General features: G+C 46.8%; 12 non-coding genes across 12 annotated transcripts; all 12 read right to left on the minus strand.

Moving 5' to 3' along the window:
• Window positions 1–3,672: 3,672 nt before the first annotated feature.
• On the minus strand, window positions 3,673–3,748 carry Trnar-ucg (transfer RNA arginine (anticodon UCG)). The gene has a single exon. It is a non-coding gene; the product is annotated as a tRNA-Arg (tRNA).
• Window positions 3,749–8,877: 5,129 nt separating this feature from the next.
• Trnar-ucg (transfer RNA arginine (anticodon UCG)) lies at window positions 8,878–8,950 on the minus strand. Its single transcript has one exon. It is a non-coding gene; the product is annotated as a tRNA-Arg (tRNA).
• A 71-nt stretch (window positions 8,951–9,021) lies between these two features.
• Trnar-ucg (transfer RNA arginine (anticodon UCG)) lies at window positions 9,022–9,094 on the minus strand. Its single transcript has one exon. It is a non-coding gene; the product is annotated as a tRNA-Arg (tRNA).
• Window positions 9,095–9,165: 71 nt separating this feature from the next.
• Window positions 9,166–9,238, minus strand: Trnar-ucg (transfer RNA arginine (anticodon UCG)). Its single transcript has one exon. It is a non-coding gene; the product is annotated as a tRNA-Arg (tRNA).
• Window positions 9,239–9,309: 71 nt separating this feature from the next.
• Window positions 9,310–9,382, minus strand: Trnar-ucg (transfer RNA arginine (anticodon UCG)). The gene has a single exon. It is a non-coding gene; the product is annotated as a tRNA-Arg (tRNA).
• A 71-nt stretch (window positions 9,383–9,453) lies between these two features.
• On the minus strand, window positions 9,454–9,526 carry Trnar-ucg (transfer RNA arginine (anticodon UCG)). Its single transcript has one exon. It is a non-coding gene; the product is annotated as a tRNA-Arg (tRNA).
• A 71-nt stretch (window positions 9,527–9,597) lies between these two features.
• Trnar-ucg (transfer RNA arginine (anticodon UCG)) lies at window positions 9,598–9,670 on the minus strand. The gene has a single exon. It is a non-coding gene; the product is annotated as a tRNA-Arg (tRNA).
• A 71-nt stretch (window positions 9,671–9,741) lies between these two features.
• On the minus strand, window positions 9,742–9,814 carry Trnar-ucg (transfer RNA arginine (anticodon UCG)). The gene has a single exon. It is a non-coding gene; the product is annotated as a tRNA-Arg (tRNA).
• Window positions 9,815–9,885: 71 nt separating this feature from the next.
• Trnar-ucg (transfer RNA arginine (anticodon UCG)) lies at window positions 9,886–9,958 on the minus strand. Its single transcript has one exon. It is a non-coding gene; the product is annotated as a tRNA-Arg (tRNA).
• Window positions 9,959–10,029: 71 nt separating this feature from the next.
• Window positions 10,030–10,102, minus strand: Trnar-ucg (transfer RNA arginine (anticodon UCG)). Its single transcript has one exon. It is a non-coding gene; the product is annotated as a tRNA-Arg (tRNA).
• Window positions 10,103–10,173: 71 nt separating this feature from the next.
• On the minus strand, window positions 10,174–10,246 carry Trnar-ucg (transfer RNA arginine (anticodon UCG)). The gene has a single exon. It is a non-coding gene; the product is annotated as a tRNA-Arg (tRNA).
• Window positions 10,247–10,317: 71 nt separating this feature from the next.
• Trnar-ucg (transfer RNA arginine (anticodon UCG)) lies at window positions 10,318–10,390 on the minus strand. Its single transcript has one exon. It is a non-coding gene; the product is annotated as a tRNA-Arg (tRNA).
• Between the last annotated feature and the right edge of the window lie 14,357 nt (window positions 10,391–24,747).

Consider the following 24,747-nt stretch of genomic DNA (forward strand, 5'->3'; position numbering starts at 1 on the left):
CGCGACACTGACCGCGTTCCTGACACTTGCTTGGTCAGTACAGAAAACAGCAATGTCGTCAGCATATGTGAGTAGCTTAACTTCGCTTGTGCTCAACTTAAAACCTTTTATTGCACTGGACGACATGATCTTCAAACAGAAAGGCTCCAGGTAAAGCGCAAACAGTAAAGGAGACAATGGGCATCCTTGCCTAACAGAGGACTTTATCTGGAAACTGGCAGTTAATGATTTATTAACTTTAATCCTGCTAGAAATGTCCGCATAACACATTGTTATGCCTTCCATCAAGACCATCCCGACATTGATATATTCTATAATGTTGAAAAGGACTTTATGCGCAACTCTGTCGAATGCCTTCTCTAAGTCGAGTTGTAACATTGCGACTTTCCCGCAGTAGGCATCGCAGCACTCCAGGACTGTTCTAGCCACGTGTATGTTGGTCAGAATGGACCTTCCTTTTATGCCGCAAGTCTGATGTGGCCCTACAAGTTTGGTTATAACGCTTTGAAGTCTCCTGCTTAAAACTTTAGCGAAAATCTTGTAGTCCGTGTTCGTTAGACTTATTGGTCGATACGCTCGTACTGACAGCAATGCAGCTGGATCGTCTGTTTTTGGAAAAAGTACAACATGGCTCTGCCTGAAAGAAGGGGGTAACTTCTTTCTTCTGTATGCCTCAATTATAACGTTAACGAGGACAACTGCTATTTCCGTTTTAAACGCCTTGTAGAATTCTGAACCCAAACCATCAGGGCCTGGTGATTTCCCTGCACTCAAATCCCCGATCGCCCACTCAATTTCTGCAACGTTGATTGGAGCTTCGAGGTTCGTTTTAAATTCTTCTAGTTTTGGCATGAGCCTCAAGAAATCGCATGGAAATCCTTCCTCAATCTGTGGTTCGTGGCCAAGCAATTCTTGATAGTAATCGACAAAAGCGCGTCGTATCAGTTTCTCGTCTCGCACAACTTCATCTCTGTACATTATCGCTTTTATTTCGTTGCGCGACGCATAGCTTTTTTCGTCTGATAGAGCACGTTTGGTAAGGTTTTCACCCATATATATTTTTACCGCACGTGCGCGTACTACTGCTCTTCTGTATCTTTCTGTATTAATTACTTCTAGTATGCTTTTAACTTCTTTTATTTCTCTGGCAAAGGTACCCGGAGCTGCAGTTCCCGCATTCAAATAAAAGTCCAACCGACTTTGCAGCTCAGTTTCTTCTTTCCTTTGCTGTCTACGCAATGCGCCGGCTCTTTCGATAGCTGAAATTTTCGCGTTTTGTTTGAAATCTTCCCATGCTTCAGCGTAACACCCCGGTTTACTTTCCAGTAGATCTCCAATTTTTCTTTTTATTTCCTGCACATATACCTCATCATCGAGGATCTTAACATTGCATTTCCACAGCTCCCAGTTGAACTTCGCTGGTTTCCTCGGGCCTAGCGTACATATAACCAAGCTATGGTCGCTAAAAGAAACGTTTTTAACATCGTATTTATTGCAAAAGAGTGCCAAATCTGCCGAAACATAGATTCGGTCCAGTCTAGCTTGGCTGTCCCGCTGGTAGTGGGTGAACCGAGGCAATGTACCGTTTGATAGGAAGTACGCTACATCTTCTAATTGGTGTTCTACAGTCACTGAGTTTAATACTGATACACTCGCATCCCGTATCGCGGAAACTCTTGCCCTATCCTCTACTCTGCAGACACAGTTAAAGTCCCCCATCATTATAACAGTCCTGTCACCGGTCAGATAATGTTCAACACTTTCGAAAAACAATCTGCGCTCATTTGCTACGTTTGGGGCATATAAACCAACTATTCGGAAATTCTGGGCCTGCAACGTTATGTCACATACAATAAGCCGCCCAGTGTCACACGTGTACACACTGTCAACAGATATTCCTGTGGAGTGCTTCACAAACAGCGCACAACCACCGGCGGTACCAATTGCATGCGAAACGTATACATTGTAGTACGTCCTAAAAGGTTCAACCATGCGGTTTGTTCCTTCTTCACTTCCAATCTTTGTCTCCTGTATGGCAATTACGTCCAGCTCATTTTCCATAAACAGTCGATTCAGCTGGTATTGCTTCCTCCGCGTCGACAAGCCCCGCACATTAAGGGTGCCCACATAAAGAGGTGTTTGAAGAGTAATTGCAATTTTTTTACACTACACAAAACCGCATTGTAGTACCTTGCTTAATACAAGACGACAACCCACTCACATTTATAAAGCATATCCAAGTCACTCCAGCCATTTTGATTCCAACTTTGATTTTGCCGTGGCGGCGTCGACGCATTGTCTCTTCCGGTCAACTCCGCTGCTATTGTCCGGTTGAAAGAAAAAAAAGGACGTCACGTCGCCGGCGGGGCCGGCGGTTTCCGCTCGGGCCGTGGCTCGAGCGGTATTTTCGGTGTGAATTTCAATGTAGCCCTTCGAATAGGTGTCGTCTTCACAGGCGGCTCATCTGTTGCAATCTGGTCGGTCGCGTGCCCGTCTTTGCCATCTTCATGGAGTCGTTTTGACGCAAGGCTGCTGGCACTACTCATAGTGACGTCTGTAGTTACACGGTCTTCCTCGACCCTCACGCCAGGTGCATTGCCTTGGCTCGTTGGGGCGCCCGTCACCAATGTCTCTGCAGCCTCGGTCGAAGTGTTGGCGGTCACTTCCTCAGTAAAGGTTGCATCCTTTTGCTTCACGTGGGCGGTGCTAGCCGCACCAGGAATTCGCGAGCTGTCTGCATTGGGGGTAGTTTCAGCCGCGTCTGCCTCATCCATTAGATGTTCCGTCGATATTTCTTCATTCGCTTTGACACCCGCCACGTTTGCGTAGGTTCGCACGCAGCTGCTTTCATCATGGCCATATCGCCGACACTTAGCACACCGCGGTACCCGGCAGTCACGCCTGATATGACCCGTGGCATGGCACCTCAAGCATAGCGGGGGGCGTCCCGGTGCGACGAGTAGAGCCATGATTTCTGCAACCCGCAACTGATGGGGTAAATCTTCTAGCGTCACACCAGGCTTGAGCTTCAGACCAACTGTGCGCGTTGACGAGCCCTTGTCAGCTATTCCATGCACTCGCCAACGCTCCTTGTAGATATCACTCACTTTCCCGTACGGTGCCAGGGCAGAACGCACTTCTTCGTCTGCTACATTATGTAGTACCCAGTAGAGCTTTATACGTATTTCTTCATTTTCGGGGTCAACCACAAGGCACCGTTTCTCCTTGACCCGTACTTCACCGATTCCTACCATCTTCTTAGTAGCTTCGGCACTTTTGAACGCGACGGCCCAAACGTGGTTCATCTGGAACGCCCCCAAAGCTATTACTTCAGGGAGCACTCCAAGATGAACCAACATGTCCCGAAAATCTTCTACACGATAAGGCCTGGCTTTCAAGTCGCCGTGAAGAAAAACAGTATTCGCAACAGATGTACCTGTTGGCAGCGACGGCAGAACAACTTGATAGTCCTGGGTGTCATCAGCAAAAAACCTGTTTCCGCGGCCCACCTGGGCCGCTGATACCGCTCCGGCGGAGCCCATTCCACAAGCGTCCGTTTGCTATCACGGCCGGAAGTAGAATCTTGTTAGGCCACGCGGACACATCGGACATTTTGCGCCACCTTCGTTAAATGCGTGTTCGGCAAGCAGTAAATAAAAGTTTTCAAACCAACGTCCGCGACAGGACTCGAACCTGCAGTCTTCTGATCCGAAGTCAGACAAGGCCTTATCCATTAGGCCACGCGGACACATAGGACATTTTGCGCCACCTTCGTTAAATGCGTGTTCGGCAAGCAGTAAATAAAAATTTTCAAACCAACGTCCGCGACAGGACTCGAACCTGCAGTCTTCTGATCCGAAGTCAGACGCCTTATCCAGTAGGCAACGTGGACTTTTTTTTTCTTTATTACCTTGTGATCAACATTTCACAGAAACAGCAATTGCAAACAAAAGAACAGGGAAATCCCTAGCCTCTCGGCTAGTTCGTGAGTTTTAAAATGGCTTGATTTTGGCCAAAAGATCAAAAACAGTAATCCATTCTGGAGGATCATCTAATGCCTTGTATACATCTCGTATGTAGATAACAGCTTCAATGAAATAATCTCTTGCCGATCTTGGACTCAAATGCGCATGTCTGACGTCCATTCTTGTTCGCCAGACACTCTGCATACACATCACCATGAACATATCATTTGGTACACCCTCTGGTTCCACACAAGGTAAGTAACGAATACCGAAAGCGCTTAAAGGTAGGTCCTTTTTTAAGGTCCTTTGAAGCACATCCCATAGGAACATCGCGTCATGGCAATCAAGAAAAAGATGTTCAATTGTTTCCGGTTTTCTACATATTAGGCAGTTTACAGACCATGGAACGAAGAGGCCTTTGCTCTGCAGCCATGGTTTTACAGGGAGGGTATCGGTATGTACTTGGAAAAAAAAAGGATTTCATTGAGGCTTTCAGTGGCATTCGCTTAACACGCTTGAGGACGTCGCGCTCTGAGCCCAGCTGGTACAGCCCGCGGTACACAGGAATTGGCAAAAAACATCAAGTAAGTCTTTGTATAATCGCCTACGTGTCACAGACGATAAGTATTCATAGGAAAATCTGCCCTTGAGAATCTGCATAGCCGCTACAACTTCGCGTAGGTAGCCAGATAACAACGCTGGCCGAAAAAAAAAGGTTGATACAACGTAGTCTGGCAAGGAATCTTGTAATCGCACTTGGATTACAGTTCGAAGAAATACGTCAGCTTGATCACGCAAAAAGAAAAACCTCGTCACAATCTGCCTAAAAAACAGGTGCGATAGCCCCAAGCCCCCGTTTTTAACTTTATGAAAAAGGTTGCATCGACTCATGCGCTCCCAAGTCGACCCCCAGATAAAGACTGCAAACACTCTGTGCAGTTTTTGTACAGAAACCCTAGTCATGCTTAATACCTGGAGCACATAGTACACTTTAGCAATCAAAAACATATTACAAACGGCTGCTCTTGAGAACATAGAAAAATTATGACCCAGCCATTTTTCTGTTTGTAATTTAACTCTTCTTGCTTCATCTGCCCAAAAGTCTTTGCTGTCCTTATAGTGTTTTAGTTGAACTCCTAGATAGCTATCGGGAGTTGTGCTCCATTTTATGTTGCACATCATGTCTGGAGCACTCTCCCAGCTGCCATGCCAGAACCCAAGACATTTATTCCAGCTTATCATGCTTCCTGTTGCTCTACAAAAATTCTTAGCCTCTTCTACAACTTCGTACACGCTTTCTTCATTTGCGCAAAATGCAGCTATATCATCCGCATATGCGAGGATTTTAACTTCACTGTTGAAGAAAGTGTAGCCTCGAATACTCGGATTTGCAAGTACTTTTAAACAAAAGGGTTCCAGGTAAAGATCAAAGAGGAGGGATGACAAACAGCAGCCTTGTTTTACAGATGTTTCAACACGAATCTTTTCACTTAGTTTCTTATTGATGACAAGTCTCGCTGTACATTTATCATAGACCATTTTCACTCCGTCTAGAATTACAGATCCTACATTGACGTGCTTCAGGATGAGGAACAGAATTTCATGCACAACTCTATCGAAAGCCTTGTTCAAATCCAGTTGAACCATTGCAACTCGATCCTGCATAGTGTCGCAACATTCAAGAACCGTTCTTGCTACGTGAATGTTTGTAAGAATTGTTCTTCCTTTAATTCCGCAAGTCTGATGTGGACCTACAAGGGACTTGATAGCACTTTGGAAACGGCGAGCCAAAACTTTCATAAAGATCTTGTAATCAGTATTCGTTAAGCTTATTGGTCGGTATGCTTCCACAGAAAGCAGTTTCACCGGGTCATTAGTTTTCGGAATCATGATCACATGGGATGTTCGAAAGGATGGTGGTGTTAGTTTTTCTTCGTAGCATTCTTCTATAACTCGATGTAGGGACTCTGCCATGTCCCTTTTGAAGAATTTGTACACGGCGGCACCGAGACCATCTGGACCAGGAGATTTGCCAGGACTGAGATCGTCTATCGCCTGCTCAACTTCCGCGACTGTTATTGGCCTTTCCAGTGACTGTTTTGTTTCGTCAGAAAGCTTAGGCATAAGCGGCAGAAATTCGCTTAAAAACCGTTCAGTATCGCATGTTTTATGACTAAATAATCTTCTATAATATTCAACAAAGGCAAGCTGTATCAGTTCACCGTCTTGAGTAACGTCATTGCGGAAACTGATTTCGTTAATTTCTTTTGATACTGCATGTTTCTTTTCGTCGCATAGCGCGCGTTTTGTGGGCGTTTCTCCCATCCATAGCCGCTCGGACCTCGCCCTCATCACTGCGCCACGATACTTTTCTGCTTCTATGGTATCGAGCTTCGCCTTTACTTCTTTAATTTCTTTCGAGAACAGCCCAGGCTTAGCATTTTCTACGTTAACCATATAGTCTAACTCGCTATGCAGTTCTTTTTCTTGCTGCCTTTCTTTCTGCCTCACAACACTTGCTCTTTCCAAGGCGGCGACTTTGAAGTCACATTTAAACTGTTCCCACAGCATCATAAAGTTGCAAGTTTGATTCAACCGCATGCTATCTATATATTCCTTGATCTTTGCAACGAAAAAATCATCCTGTAGTAATTTGTTGTTAAATTTCCACAATTCCCAGTTAAACTTTGACACTTTTTTTGTACCAATGGTAAGTATGACTAAAGAGTGATCACTAAAGCTCACATGCTGTGTATCATAATGGGAACATAAAGACACTAAATCAAAAGGGACATAAATTCGGTCTAATCTGGCATGAGATACATTTTGAAAATGGGTGTATTTTGCTTGGTCTTCATGCGTCAACACTAAAGCTATATCTTCGAGTTCATTATCCTCAATCATTCGATGCAATAATTCTGCACTTTTATCGCTATAAACTTTACTATTTGATCTATCTTCGGGTCTGCATACGCAATTGAAGTCACCAAGCAGTAATACACTTCTTTCACTTTCTAGACAGGGTCGCATGGTACTAAAAAAACTTTCTCGCTCAAAGATTCTATTCGGTGCATAGACACAAATTACACGCCAGGGAATTTCGGCATAAAGAAAATCACAAAAAACTAGTCGGCCATTGTCACAAGAAGACACAGATTCAATGATTCCAAGGCTCTTTCGAATAAAGATAGCACAGCCACCAGCCCTACCAACGGCGTGACACACACACATTGTATCTGTTGCGGAAGACTTCAACCATTCGATCAGTTAGTTCTTCACTCTCGATTTTGGTCTCTTGGACCGCTAACACATCAATATCATTTTCTAAAAGAATTCGATTTAGTTGGCATTGTCTTCTTCGCGCAGAAAGGCCTCTCGTATTGAAGGTCGCGACACGCAGGGCATGCTTAAAGTTAGCTGCCATCTCTATTAAGAAAAATTTGCCAATAGCCTACTCACATCTTCGCATCAAACATGCAGACCCCGCGGTGAGAGTAGGCTCCATGATCGCTGCACTTCCAGACAAAAAACACGAGAACGCCCCTTTCCGTGAACGAAAAAAAAAAGAGGGGGGGGGGGTGTTGCCGCCGCTAAGAAGGCGGCGGCGTGGAATTAGTCCGTCGGTCTGGCGTAAAGTTTGGCACTGGCTTGAAAGACTGCCGTCTGGAAGTTGCAGCCTTTGTGGGAGGTTCCCCTGTTGTCTCTGAAACACCACTCGCAATGGTGTACCCAGTCTCCTCTCGCGTCCTCTTTACAGGACCGCTGCCAGTTTCTGCCATGTCGACCTCGGTGATGGCATCCTCTGTGGCTTTCGCGTTTTCAGGAAGAGAGCCGCAGGTGCCTTGGGTCTTGATTGTGTCTTCCTTTAGCGCTTCTGGGTTCGCTGCGGCAGCAACACGCGCAGGGTCTTTTTCGCGTCTCAATTCCTTGGCGATGTCATATGGTGCTTGTAGGGGCTTTGGGGCCTCCGCATTCCCATCGTCGCCATGACCTCGCGTGGCATCTTCTGCATCGGCTGCGTCCATCATGTGCTCGGAAACCAAATCTCTCCGAGCCGGGCCTGTTACGCTGGCATAGGAGCGCACGCACTGGGTCTCGTCGTGGCCGTAACGACGACAGAGCCCGCAACGTGGAACACGGCACTCGCGACGTATGTGGCCGATGCCGTGGCATCGAAGGCAGAGCGGAGCTCTGCCTGGGACATGAACGAGTGCCAAGTCTTGACCGACACGCAGCTGATGAGGCAGATCGTCGATGGTAACGCCCACCTTCAACTTCAACGTTACGGAGCGCGTTGTCGACCCTTTATCGAAGCAGCCTTTAACTTTCCATTTTTCTCTGTTGATTTCTGTCACCTTTCCGAAGGCGGCAAGTGCATTTCGAACATCGTCATCTGGTACCCCATGAAGTAGCCAGTAAAGCTTCAGACGAACGCCTCGGTCGCAGGGGTCTATAACCATACAGCGCTCGTCCTTGACATTGAAGGCGTCTGCAGCCAGTATCTTCTTTTTTCCTTCTTCGTCCTTGAACGTTACTGCCCACAGGTGATTCATTTGGTATGCCCCGAGGGCAACCACCTCCGGCAACAGCGAAAGACGGTCGAGTGCATCGCGGAAATGCTCGCATCGAAAAGGTCTTGCCTTAAGGCAACCGTGCAAAAAAACGGTATTCAAAACTGATTCACCTGTGGGCAGATGCGGCAAAACAACCTGGTAATCTTCAGCCGGATTGTCAGAAGACCTGATTCCGCGGCCATTGGCCGCTGTATCCGCTCCGAGGGAGCACATGCTTTCACAACCGTTCGCTTCGGAAGCCGGAAGTGGAATGTAGGCAACGCGGACACATACGACATTTTGCGCCACATTCGTTAAATGCGCGTTCGGCAAGCAGTAAATAAAAATTTTCAAACCAAAGGCCGCGACAGGACTCGAACCTGCAGTCTTCTGATCCGAAGTCAGACGCCTTATCCATTAGGCCACGCGGACACATACGACATTTTGCGCCACCTTCGTTAAATGCGTGTTCGGCAAGCAGTAATTAAAAATTTTCAAACCAACGTCCGCGACAGGACTCGAACCTGCAGTCTTCTGATCCGAAGTCAGACGCCATATCCATTAGGCCACGCGGACACATACCACATTTTGCGCCACCTTCGTTAAATGCGTGTTCGGCAAGCAGTAAATAAAAATTTTCAAACCAACGTCCGCGACAGGACTCGAACCTGCAGTCTTCTGATCCGAAGTCAGACGCCTTATCCATTAGGCCACGCGGACACATAGGACATTTTGCGCCACCTTCGTTAAATGCGTGTTCGGCAAGCAGTAAATAAAAATTTTCAAACCAACGTCCGCGACAGGACTCGAACCTGCAGTCTTCTGATCCGAAGTCAGACGCCTTATCCATTAGGCCACGCGGACACATAGGACATTTTGCGCCACCTTCGTTAAATGCGTGTTCGGCAAGCAGTAAATAAACATTTTCAAACCAACGTCCGCGACAGGACTCGAACCTGCAGTCTTCTGATCCGAAGTCAGACGCCTTATCCATTAGGCCACGCGGACACATACGACATTTTGCGCCACCTTCGTTAAATGCGTGTTCGGCAAGCAGTAAATAAAAATTTTCAAACCAACGTCCGCGACAGGACTCGAACCTGCAGTCTTCTGATCCGAAGTCAGACGCCTTATCCATTAGGCCACGCGGACACATACGACATTTTGCGCCACCTTCGTTAAATGCGTGTTCGGCAAGCAGTAAATAAAAATTTTCAAACCAACGTCCGCGACAGGACTCGAACCTGCAGTCTTCTGATCCGAAGTCAGACGCCTTATCCATTAGGCCACGCGGACACATAGGACATTTTGCGCCACCTTCGTTAAATGCGTGTTCGGCAAGCAGTAAATAAAAATTTTCAAACCAACGTCCGCGACAGGACTCGAACCTGCAGTCTTCTGATCCGAAGTCAGACGCCTTATCCATTAGGCCACGCGGACACATACGACATTTTGCGCCACCTTCGTTAAATGCGTGTTCGGCAAGCAGTAAATAAAATTTTTCAAACCAACGTCCGCGACAGGACTCGAACCTGCAGTCTTCTGATCCGAAGTCAGACGCCTTATCCATTAGGCCACGCAGACACATACGACATTTTGCGCCACCTTCGTTAAATGCGTGTTCGGCAAGCAGTAAATAAAAATTTTCAAACCAACGTCCGCGACAGGACTCGAACCTGCAGTCTTCTGATCCGAAGTCAGACGCCTTATCCATTAGGCCACGCGGACACATAGGACATTTTGCGCCACCTTCGTTAAATGCGTGTTCGGCAAGCAGTAAATAAAAATTTTCAAACCAACGTCCGCGACAGGACTCGAACCTGCAGTCTTCTGATCCGAAGTCAGACGCCTCATCCATTAGGCCACGCGGATTTTTTTTCTTTATTTCTGGATTTCGTCAATTACACGTCACACAAGAATTCACATCTGTGAATTCAACATAACGAGACAAATCTCTACACGTACTAAAAACGGGACAGACAGTACGTCCCGTGTAGCTTGGTTAGTAAGGCTTAATCTCCAAGAATTTTCCTATCATAGGCAACCATTCAGGTGGCTCGTTAAGAGCCTTGAACCCATCTCGAACATATCGAATACTTTCAGCAAAATATGTCTTCACTGGCTCGGGATCAACGTGTTCCTGTCTAATATCCATTCTTGTTTTCCAGACACTATGCATTGTAACCAGTATCATCATATCACATGGCACGTCCACTGTTTATTCAAAAGGCAAGAACCGAATTCCGAATGGTGTGAGCGGGAAATCCTTTTTAAAAGTCCTCTGTAAGACGTCCCACAAGAAGATTGAATCCGAGCAATCTAAGAAAATGTGTTCTATTGTTTCAGGCCTATTGCATATCATACAATTTACACCCCAAGGTGGATAAATACCTTTTTCTTTTAACCATGGTTTAACAGGGAGCGTGCCACTCTGCAGCAGAAAGAAAAACGTTTTAGTTGATGCTCTGATAGGCATTTTCTTTACACGTTTCAGTACATCCCGTTCGGGTCCTAATGCAAACTCTGCACGATACAACGGTACAGTCCATAACACGTCAACTAAATCCTTTACAATAGTTTTTGGTCACTAATGAGAAATAATCGAAAGAAAAATGCACTTTAAGAAAGCGAACAGCATGAACAACTTCTTTCAAGAATCCTTTCGCCGCTACATGTGGTGCGTGAAAGGACGACGCAATGTACTCCGGCAGCGCATCCCGCAGGCACACTTGCATGACTGTACTACGTAGAAAACCATCACTTTGATCACGCAAGAAAAAATATCGTGAAACAATCTGCTTAACGAACAAGTGCGAAAGGCCAAGCCCACCCTTCTTAACAGAGTGAAACAGATTTATCCTGCCGGTCCGCTCCCAAGTGGATCTCCAGATAAAGATAGAAAAAGCTGGGTGAATCTTTTGCACGCACATTCGCGACATGCATAGCACTTGCAGCATATACAAAATTTTTGCCACTAGAAACACTGCAAACCGTTGCGCGCGCAAATATCGAAAGTTCGCATCCGCCCCACTTTGTTGTTGGCGCCTTAATGTGTTCCATTTGGTCAGCCCACTCTTCGGCATTTTCGTTATAACACCCTAATGGTATGCCAAGATACTTGGACGGAGAAGTACAAAAGTTGATCCCCTCAATCTGTTCTGGTCTGGAATCCCAATCCCCGTGCCAAAAGCCTAGACACTTTTGCCAACTAATGGCGCTTCCAGTGAGTCTACAGTAGGCTCTTGCGTCACTGACCGCCTCTTTTATGCTCTCTTTATTTTCACAAAAAAAAACGCGATGTCATCAGCATAAGCCAAAACCTTTATTACATGCGATGAAAACTGATATCCGGTTATTTGTTTATTGTTCAACACCCTTAAACAAAATGGCTCTAAATAAATAGCAAACAATAAGGCTGAAGCAGGGCATCCTTGACGGACACTAGAACGTATGGCTATGTCTTCGCTGAGTTTCTTGTTAATTAGAAGTTTAGCCTGACAATTATCATATGCTATTTTCACACCGTCGTTTATTACCGCGCCTACATTGACGTAATCCAGCAATGCAAAAAGTATGCTATGACACACCCTGTCAAACGCTTTTTCCAAGTCTAGTTGAATCATGGCTATACGGCCACCTGACGCTTCACAGCACTCTAAAACTGTTCTTGCAGTATGAATATTATTAAAGATGCTTCTTCCTCTTATTCCACACATTTAGTGTGCACCAACAATACCGGTAATTACAGTTTGAAGTCTTGTTGCAATGACCTTCATATACACTTTATAGTCAACATTTGTCAGACTTATGGGCCTGTAATTTTCCACCGACTGCAATCTCTCAGGGTCTTCAGTTTTCGGTATAAGTTTAATATTGCTTTTCCTAAAAGATATGGGCAGTTGCTTAACGTCATAGGTCCCCGTTGTAGTACGATGAAGCATTTCTGATAGTTCTGCCTTGAAAAACTTATAAAAGGCTGCCCCGATGCCATCTGGTCCAGGTGTCTTGCCGTTACTAAGGTCATGCTGAACTTCCTTTATTGCTATGGGTCTTTCAAGATCGTTTTTAACGTCCTCATCCAGTTTGGGCATAAGTGCCATAAACTATTTTACAAACGCATCTTGCACTTCAACTTGGCTGCCCAGCAAGCTTCGATACCGTTCAAGAAAAGCCATTTCGATAACCTTCTGGTCCGACGAAACCATGCCCTGATATCGTATTTTTTTAACCTCGTTTCTTGAGGCATACCTCTTTTCTTCAGTGAGCGCGCGTTTGGTGGGTGCTTCGCCCACCAAGAACCGTTCCACACGTGCCCTTACCACGGCGCCTTTATATCTTTCCTCCGCAATGCATTCCATTTGTCTTTTCACTCCTTTAATTTCTTTTCTAAACAATCCGGGTATCGTGCATTCTGCATTTAAAAGATAATCAAGTGTGACTTGTAGCTCGTTTTCTTTTTGTCTTTCTTTGTATCGTATGACGCTTGACCTCTCAATTGCACACCATTTTAACTTTACTTTTAGAATTCTCCCAAACCATGCTATAACTTGTGTGAATAAGCAGAACCTCTTTACACTTTTGACGTACCAGTTTAACAAACGTTTCGTCTTTCAAAACGTTTTCATTTAATTTCCATAGATCCCAATTAAATGCACTTGTTTTTCTTTTATTTCCTATTTGGAACATTACAAGACTATGGACACTGAAGCTAACATGTTTAACTACGTAGTTGCGACACAATACTACCGGAAATGTACGCACGGTCTAATCTAGCGTGGCTTTGAAGCTGAAAGTGCGTAAACTGCACATGATTCTCACGAAGAGCATCAACGTCTACAAGGTCACAGTTTTCTGTTAAAGCACGAAGCTGTAGTGCACTTTTATCACGAACTGGATTATTATTAACCGTGTCTTCGGGCATGCAAACGCAGTTAAAGTCACCTAGTAACACAACAATTCTATAACACTCTAAGAAAGTGTCTACGTAATCAAAAAAGCATTTTCTGTCGGAGCAGGTATTAGGTGCGTACATGCAAATTATTCGCCATTTTTTACCACGCAAAGAAGAATCACAAAGTGCTAATCTGCCGTCTTGTGAAGCTATGACACTTTCTTCAATAATACCAACGGACCTTTTTAAAAGGATGACGCATCCCCCAGACTTTACAACGGCATGACATACGCAGACATTAAAGTTTGCTTTATAATTATCAACCATGCGGTCAGCCTGCTCCTCGCTCTCAATTTTTTTATTCTTGCAACGCTAAGATGTCAACGTCATTTTCAATTAACAGCCGTTTTAACTGGACTTGTCGCTTTCTTGCCGTCAACCCTCTTACGTTAAGTGTACCTATCCGAAACGCTGACGCTGATCTAGAAATCATTGAAAGCGATGGGTCAAGCCGAGCGCACTGCGATTGGTTCATAATTCCCGGACTCAGACTTACAGTCTCTCGCCGCCCTACAAGAAGTGGCCGCGCTGTTTGAGGCGAGGTCGAGGCGTCTTCCTTAGCGTCACACATTGGCGACACTCGCTGCTTGTCCGTCCGTTGTTCAGCCTCTTAGTCGTATTCCGGACAGCAGCCCCGCTAACGCGGAGGCACTGTCGGTGCCGCTCTTTTGTCTGGCGGCACGCTGGGTTTCACTTTAAACGAACTTCTTCTGACGACTGCCGTCTTCGGGAGTGGCTCACCAGCAGAGGCTTCGTCACTGTTGCCGACGTCTTCAGACCCTTCACGCGGTCTCTTTGAGATCGCAGAAGTGCCGCTTTTCCCCCGTCTTTGTCAGCTTCTTCCTTGTTAGGCTCGACCTCATAAGTCTCCATCGCGGTCGCCGGAGCACTTGTGTTACCAACGGCTTTGTCGTTTTCTGTTGCTTCTTGTAGGTCGTTGACCTTACCATCCTCGCCGTCTTTCGTTCCTCCAGCGTTTGCAAACGATGGTTCCCCTAATGGCTGGCTGCCAGAACTTGATGGAACCCCGGCCCCACTGGTGGTTTCCTCCGCGTCGGCCTGGTCCATGAGGTGCTCATTCACGGTGTCACTTCTACCAGACCCTGTTACGTTGGCGCAGCTACGCACGCTTTGGGTGTCGTCGTGGCCGTAACTACGACAGAGCCCGCAGCGTGGAACTCGGCACTCGCGCCGTATGTGACCGGTGCCGTGGCACCGGAGGCAGAGCGGCGGTCTGCCTGGTACATGCACTAGTACATGGTCTTCACCGACGCGGAGCTGATGTGGCAGGTCTTCCACAGTATAGCCAGCCTTCAGGCGCAGGGACACTAGACGCGTGTGCGACCCTTTCTCATTGCAGCCTGCCACACGCCACTTATCTCTCCATATCTCACTAATGGTGCCGTAAGGCGCCAGGGCGGTTTTCACGTCTTCGTCCGGGGTGGTGTGCAGAAGCCAGTACAGCTTCATCCTGATGTCTTGGTTGCAAGGGTCTATCACAACACACCGATGCTCCTTAACGCTGAAGGGTGGGGTTGACAAAATCTTCTACTTGCCTTTTCCGTCCTTGAATGTAATGGCGCAGACGTGGTTCATTTGGTAGGCTCCGAGAGCCACAACTTCCGGCATGAGCTGCAGACAACCTAAAGCATCTCGGAAGTGCTCGACTCGGTGGGGCCTTGCTTTTACATTAGCGTGCAAAAAAAAACAGTAGTCGTTACGGTCGTGCCTGAAGGCAACTGCGGTAAAATAATCTGATATTCCTGCGTTGTCATATCATTGAAGCAGTTTCCGCGACTCTGCTGGGCCGCTGTAACCGCCCCTGAGGACCAAGACATTCCGCGTCCGCACCGAACGGTAGCCGGAAGTAGAATCCTTAGGCCACGCGGACACTTTTTCTTCTTAATTGCCAGTCCTTGATATATAGCAACGCAAATTCCCCGAACACTATACAAAAAAAGCACCAATATATACATTCGTCGCCGTTCGATACTGGGGCATGACATTGTTGTATTAAAATTCCTTGAGTGCTGTCAGGGGTTCAAACCTGGAAAGCCACTCAGGAACAGGCTGTCGTGACTTCTGCACTTCTACATACAGCTGCATACATTCACTGAAGTATACAAGCACCGGTTGGGCATCAGGGTCACAGTGGTACCCCGCTATTCTCGAGTGCCATAGACAGTGGAGGCCCGTAAGCATGATCACATCATACGAGAATCCTTCGTCGTCATCTATTGGCAAAGACCTCATTCCTTAGGGATCTATCGTTAGCTCCATTTTAGGACCCTTTGCACTCAATTTTTAGGACCCTTCGTCACAGAAAAAGACCCCCTCCCAACAGTGGATGAAGACATGATCTATGTTTACCGGTTTTTTACAAATAACGCAGGTAGTTCCCTATGGCAAGTAGAACTTATGTTGTCCCAGAAATGTTTTAAATTGTAAAGTCCCGGTATGTAATTCAAAGAAGAATGATTTGGTGGCTGGTTGCACTAGCAGCTTTCTCACCATTTTCAAAACGTCTAGGCCTGGGCCTCCACTGTACACGGCTCGGTACATGGGCACAAGCAAAACACTATCACACAAATCACGATATAACTTTTTGCGTTTTAGAGTCCACAAATATACATTTGAAAAACGAACACGCAAAAAGGAAACACTATCGACTATTTCCCAGAAGAAACCACGGACTGAACATGTCATGGTTTCGCTACCGACAACAAGCTCTGGAAGTGCTCTTGATAGTCTCATTTGAATAACGGTGCGCAGAAATGTGTCATTCGTATCGCGAAAGAAAAAGAACCTGTTAACAAGTTGACGCAAGAAGAGGTGCGCCAACCCAAGACCGCCATCCTTAACACGACGGAAAGGATTATCTCCGCTGCATGGCTCCTAGCTTGATGCCCACACGAAAACAGCAAACACGCGGTGCAGTTTCTGCACATTAATCCGAGAGCACTGTAGGACCTGCATTACGTACCAGACTTTTGTCACGAGAAACATATTGCACGCTGTAGCTCTCGCATATAATGGCAAGTGGCTGGCGTGCCATCTGTCCGCTTTTTTTACCTTTTTGGTCCGCTACCTCTTTGGCTACTGTCCTTGTAGGCATCAAGGGGTGTGCCAAGGTACTTAACTGGCGTCGCTTCGTGACCCAGCTTACGTTCGAAAAGTGGTCTTGGGTAGACGCCCACCTTCCATGCCAAAACCCCAAACATTTCTGCCAGTTCACAAAGCTACTAGTGACGTCGTTAAACCTTCTAACAATACTAACAGTATTCAATACACTCTGCGTATCTTTGCAGCATGCAGCCACATCGCGAGCATATGCCCATAACTCGACCTCTGCTGCTTGCAGACAAAATCCCCTAATGTAGGCATTTCAGATTATAGCCTGACAGCAATTCTATGTAAACACAAAACATAAGTGGGCTGAGTAGGCTACTTTGGCGAACGGAGCGCTTCACATTAATGGGGGCCCCCAACGTCTGATTAATTATGTCTCGTATAGCAGCTCCGGTACGCCATGGTCACCCCCTCAGTGATTATGTGGCCAAAATTAACATGTTCCAGGATGGTAAGCAAAATTTCATGCGAAACGCAATCGAAAGCTTTCTCCAAATCAAGCTGAAGGATCGCTTCTGAATCGTACATGGCGTCACAACACTCAAGTACACACTTCATCTTATGAATGTTAGTGAAAATGGTTCTTCCGCGGATGCCACACGTCTGGTGCAGGCCGACTATATCCTTAATAACTGACTAAACGCGACGTGTCAGTACCTTCGTCAATATTTTGTAGTCGCAGTTAGCCAGTGCTATGGGTCTATAGGAGGAAAGTTGCTTGATGGTGAACTCCAATGTCAGATTCGGCGTGGCCGACGAACTCAGCGCCGGAGCACTCCACTCCGGCGGAGGGCAACCGAAGTATACTGGTTACCCGAAGGAAATGTGCCAATAGAACTCAGGCGCGGCCTCCGGAGCAAATGGCAGGGTGCGCTGGAGCACATCCGCTTCCGGAAGCGCCCAGCATTCTTCGCGTTTGCGCCGTTTTCCCAAATAGAGGCTCTATTCTCGGCACGCATGGCGGGTGCACGGCCGCCATTATCCGCCATATTGGCTATCTCATTGGATGTCCAGAGGTCACGTGTTTTGAAATTTGTTCCGGGAAACGGAAGTTCTGCAAAACGCAATTTTGTGTTTTCATCAGAATGACGAAATGTGACGTAGAACTGCAAATTTTATCGACTAATACTTTTTTGTGGTTCTTGGCAACTATATTGCGACTTTAGCGCAATTAAAAAGGAAGTGGATGGTAGCGTGCGGAAACCCGTGCAATGCATCTGCAATTTCGCGACTATGTGGTGGCGTTCCAAGATAGCCGGCATGTCAGGTTGTTGATTGGCTGAAGGAATATCGCGTGAAGAGCGTCACAGGAAGAGCCGTTTCATAAACGTCAATTTGACATTGCGTGACGCTGCGCTGGGCCGCCATTGCAGAGATTTTCCGCCATAATTTCTGGTGCGACGAGCCGGGCGAATTATGGTGATGAGCGGCCATTTGCATTGTCGGTCGAGAGGTATGCGTATCGCCGCATTTTCCCTGTCATTTGGCGCCATGAAAATCTTTTGTTCACAGCGCGTGCTCATAGCATTTGTATCGCTCTCGGTTGGCGCTGGCATTTGTGTTTTGAACCATCATTTTTATTAAAAACACGTTCATTTGAAATAATATTAGTTGAATTTTGCTAAATTTCTGCGACATCTTCCACTTTTCACTATTGCGTTTGGATTGTAATCGATATTAATGTATTTTGTGTCATCAAAGGCTATGACAAGGCAACTTCTTAATTTATAAAAGTAAATGTACGCAAGGCGGCGTCTTGACGTTTTCTCTCGTAAAATCCCTATATAGTAAAAGTACCGCCATCTACTCTTCCCTCCGCCGTCTCCTCTCCTAAACCGCTTGATTTTTCTTTATTTTTTGCTTGCGAAAGCAAGTTGACGGTGGCGCCCCTAGAAAGTTCACGTTGAAGCTTCCAGGCCGGGCGCGCGCCGCCGCCGCCGGAGACTGCGGCTGCGCAGAGTGACTTTCAACATGGCTCTGAGACGGAAAAAATAAAATATAAGCAAGTGAAAGCGCGCGCTACCATCGTCCAATCGGAGATACAGGACAGAGAGAAGCGGCGTTGATCAGAGGATGGCGGTACTTTTCTTATATAGAGACTTGATTCTCTCGCGGTGCGAGTAAGCAGCGAAGTGCACAAGAGATGGCAGTGCCGGCGCTTGCGTCGCGCAAGCCGATACCTGTGGCGCGCGCAACGCTATCGACGATAATCCGCCGCTTCTCGGCCAGACGAGTCGGGCTGAGTCACTTGCGTTTCACGAGATAGCGATAACGCGGCCTAGAGCACGCGCTCATCATCACTGGTAGGTCGCATATGTTGTCTCAAGCTAGGCCGTGATTTTGTAGCACTGCCTTATCACTTATTTTAGAATAGTCTTATCATCCACCGCTCACGGCCGGCTGATCCCGTTGATAACGCGAGCGGACCGTCACTCTGACCACTGACAAAGCGCGATAAGCGCGAAAAGGCATTATTACTTTAAAGTCATTGCTACAAAATACCGGCCCTAGAAAGCAAGCGCGTAGGCGCCAATATACGATGACTCATTACGTTTCCAGAGGACACGCATCCTAGCTAATGAAGCAGACGACAGCTTGTGCGCATGCAGACGATGGAAGCGAGAAAGGATTTGGATGGAATAATCGTACGCTTTGAGCCAGCTGCTTTATCTTTACTGGGGAGGAAAACTGTTTTGCTTTATAAAGAACGCTAGGTTCAATGCCTACATTGCAGTGTTTTAGGTGAAACGTCAAATTTGCGTCACGTTACGAAAGTACAGTGGCTAGAATAGGGAAGTGTGATTACCGCCCGGCGGCTCCTATGGCAACCACCGTCGCCGCTTGTGATGCATCCGCCAGAGGGCGCTCGCACTCGTTTATACGTCAAGCTGCGCGCCCGATACGAATTGGTCCGCGAGTTTCTCCCGCTTTCTGTTGGAAATTCTCGTGCGAAGTAATGTTTCGTGCGGTGCCGACAAGTGCTCAGGGATGAGCCGCCGTCAAAGTCGCTGTTTTGTGCCTGTCTGCACGACTGGTTACAAATCGTGCAAAAAGAAGTCGCTCTTCGGGGTACCTTAAGACGAGGAGACGTACCGAAAGTGGCAGCGCAACATACCTCGGGTGGACAAGACACTCGAACGAAATGCCGCTTTGTGCGAACTGCATTTCGATCCGCAGTTTGTGTCGCGTCGCTTTGAACACATCATCAGTGGTGAGCTGGTGCGCCTGAAAAGGAGCAGGCCATTGCTACAGCCGGATGCGATACTGACGATCTTTCCAAACGTCCCCAAGTACATCTCCAAGCCAGTTCCTAAGAAATGTAATCCGAAAGAAATGTTGGACCCATAGTTTGCACCTCCACAAAAAAGAAATAGCGAATCGACGTGGCCTCACCCGACACATCGAATGAAGCACCCACGCTTGCCGCCCACTCTGGATTGCCAGAATGTGATAGTGCCTTCCAATCAGTGGGGTAAGCACGTTTTTTTCTGAAACTTCCTTTTTTGTCGCATATAGCGTCTGCATACTGGGGCCAATCATGAGCTTGCTTCACGCCCAAAAGCTTGTGCTGTTTCGTTGCGGGGACAGCATGATCGAACACTAAGTGTTTGTACGTGGTGTTGAGCTCTCACTTGATGAGCACTGCGATCCTCCATCCCTCCTAGAGGCTGTTGACAGCATGCAGCTCTGTTCTGACGCTGCGCGGTCGGTGGAGTTCCCTCTTGCGCGCAGCTCCAACATGACAAGCTGGTATATGAAAGCCTCTACCCCACGAAGTGCAAGGGGCTTGTAAGTGGCCCTGAGAAGTGCTGCATCGCCTCCAAGTACCTCAGAAGGCTATTGCTCAACCAGAGGTGTCGACCTAGGCAGCTAAAGCGTAAGGAAAATTACGCCAGGAAGCTATAGGCAAGGACCCAAGCTACAGCGCGCCGCCTAAGAGCCAAAGCGAAAAGCTTGGACGAGGCTCTCGCGCAGCAAAAACAGGCAAATCACGCGATTGAAGAAAGTGCACTGAAGAAGAAGATCGAGAAGCTCCCACCCAAACAGAAGACAGCAATCATGCAGTGCTTTGAAGCTGCAAAAATGATCAATAATTGCACCATATTTTGCTTATAACATACCAGTTTTCAAGAAATCTTGCAAACGTGAAAATATTGAGCGAGCCAAGGCAACTTTTATGTAACATAATCATCGGTGCATGCCAATTAAGGGCAGTTACATATATTTAAGTGAAATCCGATTGCATCTTTCTTTAACGAACAACTCGGACTCAATTCATCTTTGCAACCAAGAACAGTCCTTTTCGTTCAAGCGTGCGTTTATAGACAGTAATTTGGCGCGTAAAATAAGACCGCAGTGAAGCAAAACTCGAGGCGTGTCCGCGCGGCCTCCGAGGTAAACATGCCAAGACGGCCTAGATCTCGCAAGCAAATGACATGTTGTACGCGAATTTATAGGGCGCATATGTCGCTATAATGTCGCTGCGATCTTCGCGAACACGAGTGGCTGAGCAAGATGTGCCATTTGAGGTAAAGAAAAGAAAATTCGCATCGCGAATCGGGGCGCTTATCCGGCTAGTCGATCGTCGGACCTGGTCGGGCGACGTGGATGGATGGATGAGGCTGAACCCTTTAAACCGGGCGGTGGCATACGCCACCTAGCCAAATCCACTCGCCATCCATGTGAATACAAGCGTCAGCGCCGCCTTGCGGCTGCATCTGAAACTCGCACGCGAGCGGCGGGGCCTTCGTCACACTTCCCTATTCTAGCCACTGTAATGAAAGCAAATTAAGGCTATCGGCGCCATTTTGTAAGCGTCATGCCTACGTCACGCCTCGAATAAAATGGCGGAATGTCCAGAATAGCGGCTCTGTTCGACTTGAACTTGCGCGCGAGCTGTATGTGAAAAACGTTTCGTTTTGAATTTTTGCCTGCTGTGTTCTGATGGAAGTCACGCCGCGTGCAAGTGTCCTGTCGTCGATGGTGAACCCGGCACGTGCCGACGCGGAAGGTGAGTGGTTGGATTGCGCAACATTTTATACGAGAGACACAGATGAGGAACACAAGAGTGCATCTGTGTCTCATCTGTGTCTCTCGTCTAAAATGTTGCGCATTATAACCTCTAGAGATATGCTACACCAACACGCCCAGTCTTCTACCTTGGCGAGTGGATTTGGCTATCGTAAAAAAAAACTTTCGCGCATGTGTCATGCTGTGCGCGTGCTCACGCAATGTTTTTCATTGATTTCTACCGCAGTGTGTGAAGTTCGTGGAACGGTAGCACGGATGCGTCTTGACTTACTTTTCAGCCTCTTTTACGTCCTTTGTTGAATAAGAGCTAGAAACATAATTTAACCCCATAATTTAAGTTTTTTTTTGTTTCCTTAGATGTGTACCCTGTAATTCGCTGGTAAAAATACTCTTGCCGAAGCTGTTTTGTTCTTATTTTATTTTCAAGTGCCTGTAAAAACGACCGAGGCATTAATAAATATTCATGAGTTGGTTACTTTGCTTGATATCCCAGTGAAAAATAGAGTTTGTCAAAAAAGATGCTGTATTATTTGTCGTTCACGTTCGTTGAAATAAAGACAGATGCAGTATTTCAGGTTACTAATAAGCTGTTTATTTATTACCAGTAAAAAGAAGAGTGGCGTGAGTGCACATTGAATGCGCGATTTCTCGGCACGGAGGCCGTTTTGCGATTGCAGCCATCACGGCGTCGTCTCTTCTCCCCCGGTGACTCAGCGCTGTACGGCCATGCCCTCATTCTCGCCCATTTTCAATCTCAATTTTCAGTCTCAGATCCTGGAAGCAGTGTGGACGTTCTACAGCAGCATGAAGCCAGGGGAACAAGCCAGAAGACCAGCCGCCACAGTAAGCCCATTTGCAGCTAATTTTCATATGACATACCTAATTGTGGTTTGAACTTTTCCAGGTTCAGCCTGCGAATGGACGGTGGCCGAAACGAAGTTGATGCTTGATTATTACGAGCAATATTTACCCCAGGTGGGACCCATGAAAAAATTTAGAAATAAAAAGGAAATGTTTGCCCGCATCGCGGAAAATCTCAATAAAACAATGGGCATAACGAGGACCGGAGAACAATGCAGTCGCTTTACGATCGTAATTATGCGCAAGTCGTCTGCAACCGTTCACAATAACAAGTCGGAAAATAGCGACATTGGCTGGGCCTCTTTTGAAATCAAGGAAGCGCAGAGCGAAATTCGTTTTGAATAACGACACAGGAGCATGGATGAAAACAAATGGCCGGCTAAAGTGCACAAATATCTGTACCTGAAAAGCGTAGACACAGAATCTAGGAAGAGGTCATGAAAGTTGTCAACCAAGTACAGGGTAATTGAAAGTGTAAATAGACAACCTGAAGTCATCAAAAAGGAAGTAAGAGAAACGGAGACAGTGAATTGGATGCGAAGAATGGAAACAGAAAGGGCCATGGAGATTTACAAGAATGAGAAAAAACAAATGAGAAGGGAGAATCTGTACGATAACTTAAAGGTCAGTGCCTTGCTATTTGGGGTTCGAGCCGGTTGCCTAAGGACAAAAACATACCGGAGCAAACATTCGCAATTAGATGAGACATGTTTATGCTGCAGCAAAAATTCGGAGGCTATTCAGGACATCCTAATGAAATGCGAAGAGATTCACCGAGTGAGAACCGCAGGTAACGTACACCATCCAGAAGTACTTGGATTTAAAGTGAACGGAACATCAACCGGTCAGCAGTCGAGATATGCAAGATACGTTTAGAGTATTGTCGGGAAAAAAGCAGGGGAGAGATTGATACGACCGGATGTGTTACAGTCATAGGTAGCGATACACAGTTGATTTTGAAGGGAAAGAAATATTAAGGAGGTGTATAAAAACATGTTAGATAAAAAACATGTATAGCATAACTGATTAAATCAAGCAGGCTAGGTGACTATTTGTCACCGCCCCGCTTCAAAGGCGATGCAATTAAATCATCAACCTCATCACCGCGGCAGTGGCGGCATGAGCGGGAGGCGCGCGCTACTGGGTTCCTTCCAGCACCAGCAGATGGCGCGAGCCTCCGCGCTTCCGCGGCGTGGTGGTGCCGGCCGTGATGGAGAAAGAAAAAAAAGAACCAGAAAGTTCGCCTTCGCGCATAGCGTTCGCCGCAAGCGTTTCCGGCTAAAGATTACGTTTGCATAAGCTGCATTTGCCAGGAAGCAGCAGTTGTAGCATACGAAGCAAGAAGTGCCGTAATCACACTTTCGTAAGTGAAAGAAGAACCCGCCTAGCAATTTATTTGTGTTGTGACAGTGCTATAGGAAGGTCACGTATAGTGAGGACTCCTGAAGAGCACCGTGCATACGAGGCGCGGTGAAAATGTAGTTAAGTGCATTTCTCTTCTCTCTGGTCGGCTCTTTGTAGGTGCACGAAGTAATGCTGCAAGCCAACTAGCAGGCAGTTGAAACGTCTTAGGGTAATAATTAGGTAAAGTACATGTGAATGTCGCCATGTGAATAATTTCAAGCTACGGCGCAATGAGTAATCGTTCTAGTTGTCGTTTACAGCTTTGCTGTCCAACCATTTTCAGAGCCTAGATTTTTCTCTTCCTCGAAACTTCGTCTACCTTACGCCGATACCTATGCTTCCAATGAATCCAATCGTATCAATCTCTTTCCTGCTTTTTATAGCGAGAGCAAATATATGAACACTCCAAGCAGATTTCTGCCGTCTTCGTCGGGTTCCGTATAAAGTCCAAGGGCGATAAAATCGTCGCTGCGCGCCGTTTGCAGCATGTGCGAGTGAAAGCGCGCGAGGGACACGCGCTTTCACGGAGAGCGAACGCATGGCTGAGAGCAAACGCGACGTCTTCCACGGCGCGAAAGGCTGGGGGGAAGGTGTACGTACGCTTCTGGAAGGTGTAGGTTACCTACGGGTCTAACTGTGTCAATCCCTTTGCATACATTAGAATAAGCGGACTGGTCTCTGGCGGATTTTACAGCGACACTGTTAGCCTCTGGTGAATCGGCATTTTTTGTTTCTGCGTTGGTCAGCAAAAATGTGGGCCGAACCCAGCGGCAGTGCCGGGTCAGGAGCAGTGGCTCGTACCCCCTAAAGCAGAGGCTTCTAGCAGTCAGCTACAAGGTAAATATACCTGGTA

This window comes from Dermacentor silvarum, chromosome 3 (genome assembly GCF_013339745.2).
Source record: "Dermacentor silvarum isolate Dsil-2018 chromosome 3, BIME_Dsil_1.4, whole genome shotgun sequence".
Classification (NCBI taxonomy): Eukaryota; Metazoa; Arthropoda; class Arachnida; order Ixodida; family Ixodidae; genus Dermacentor; species Dermacentor silvarum.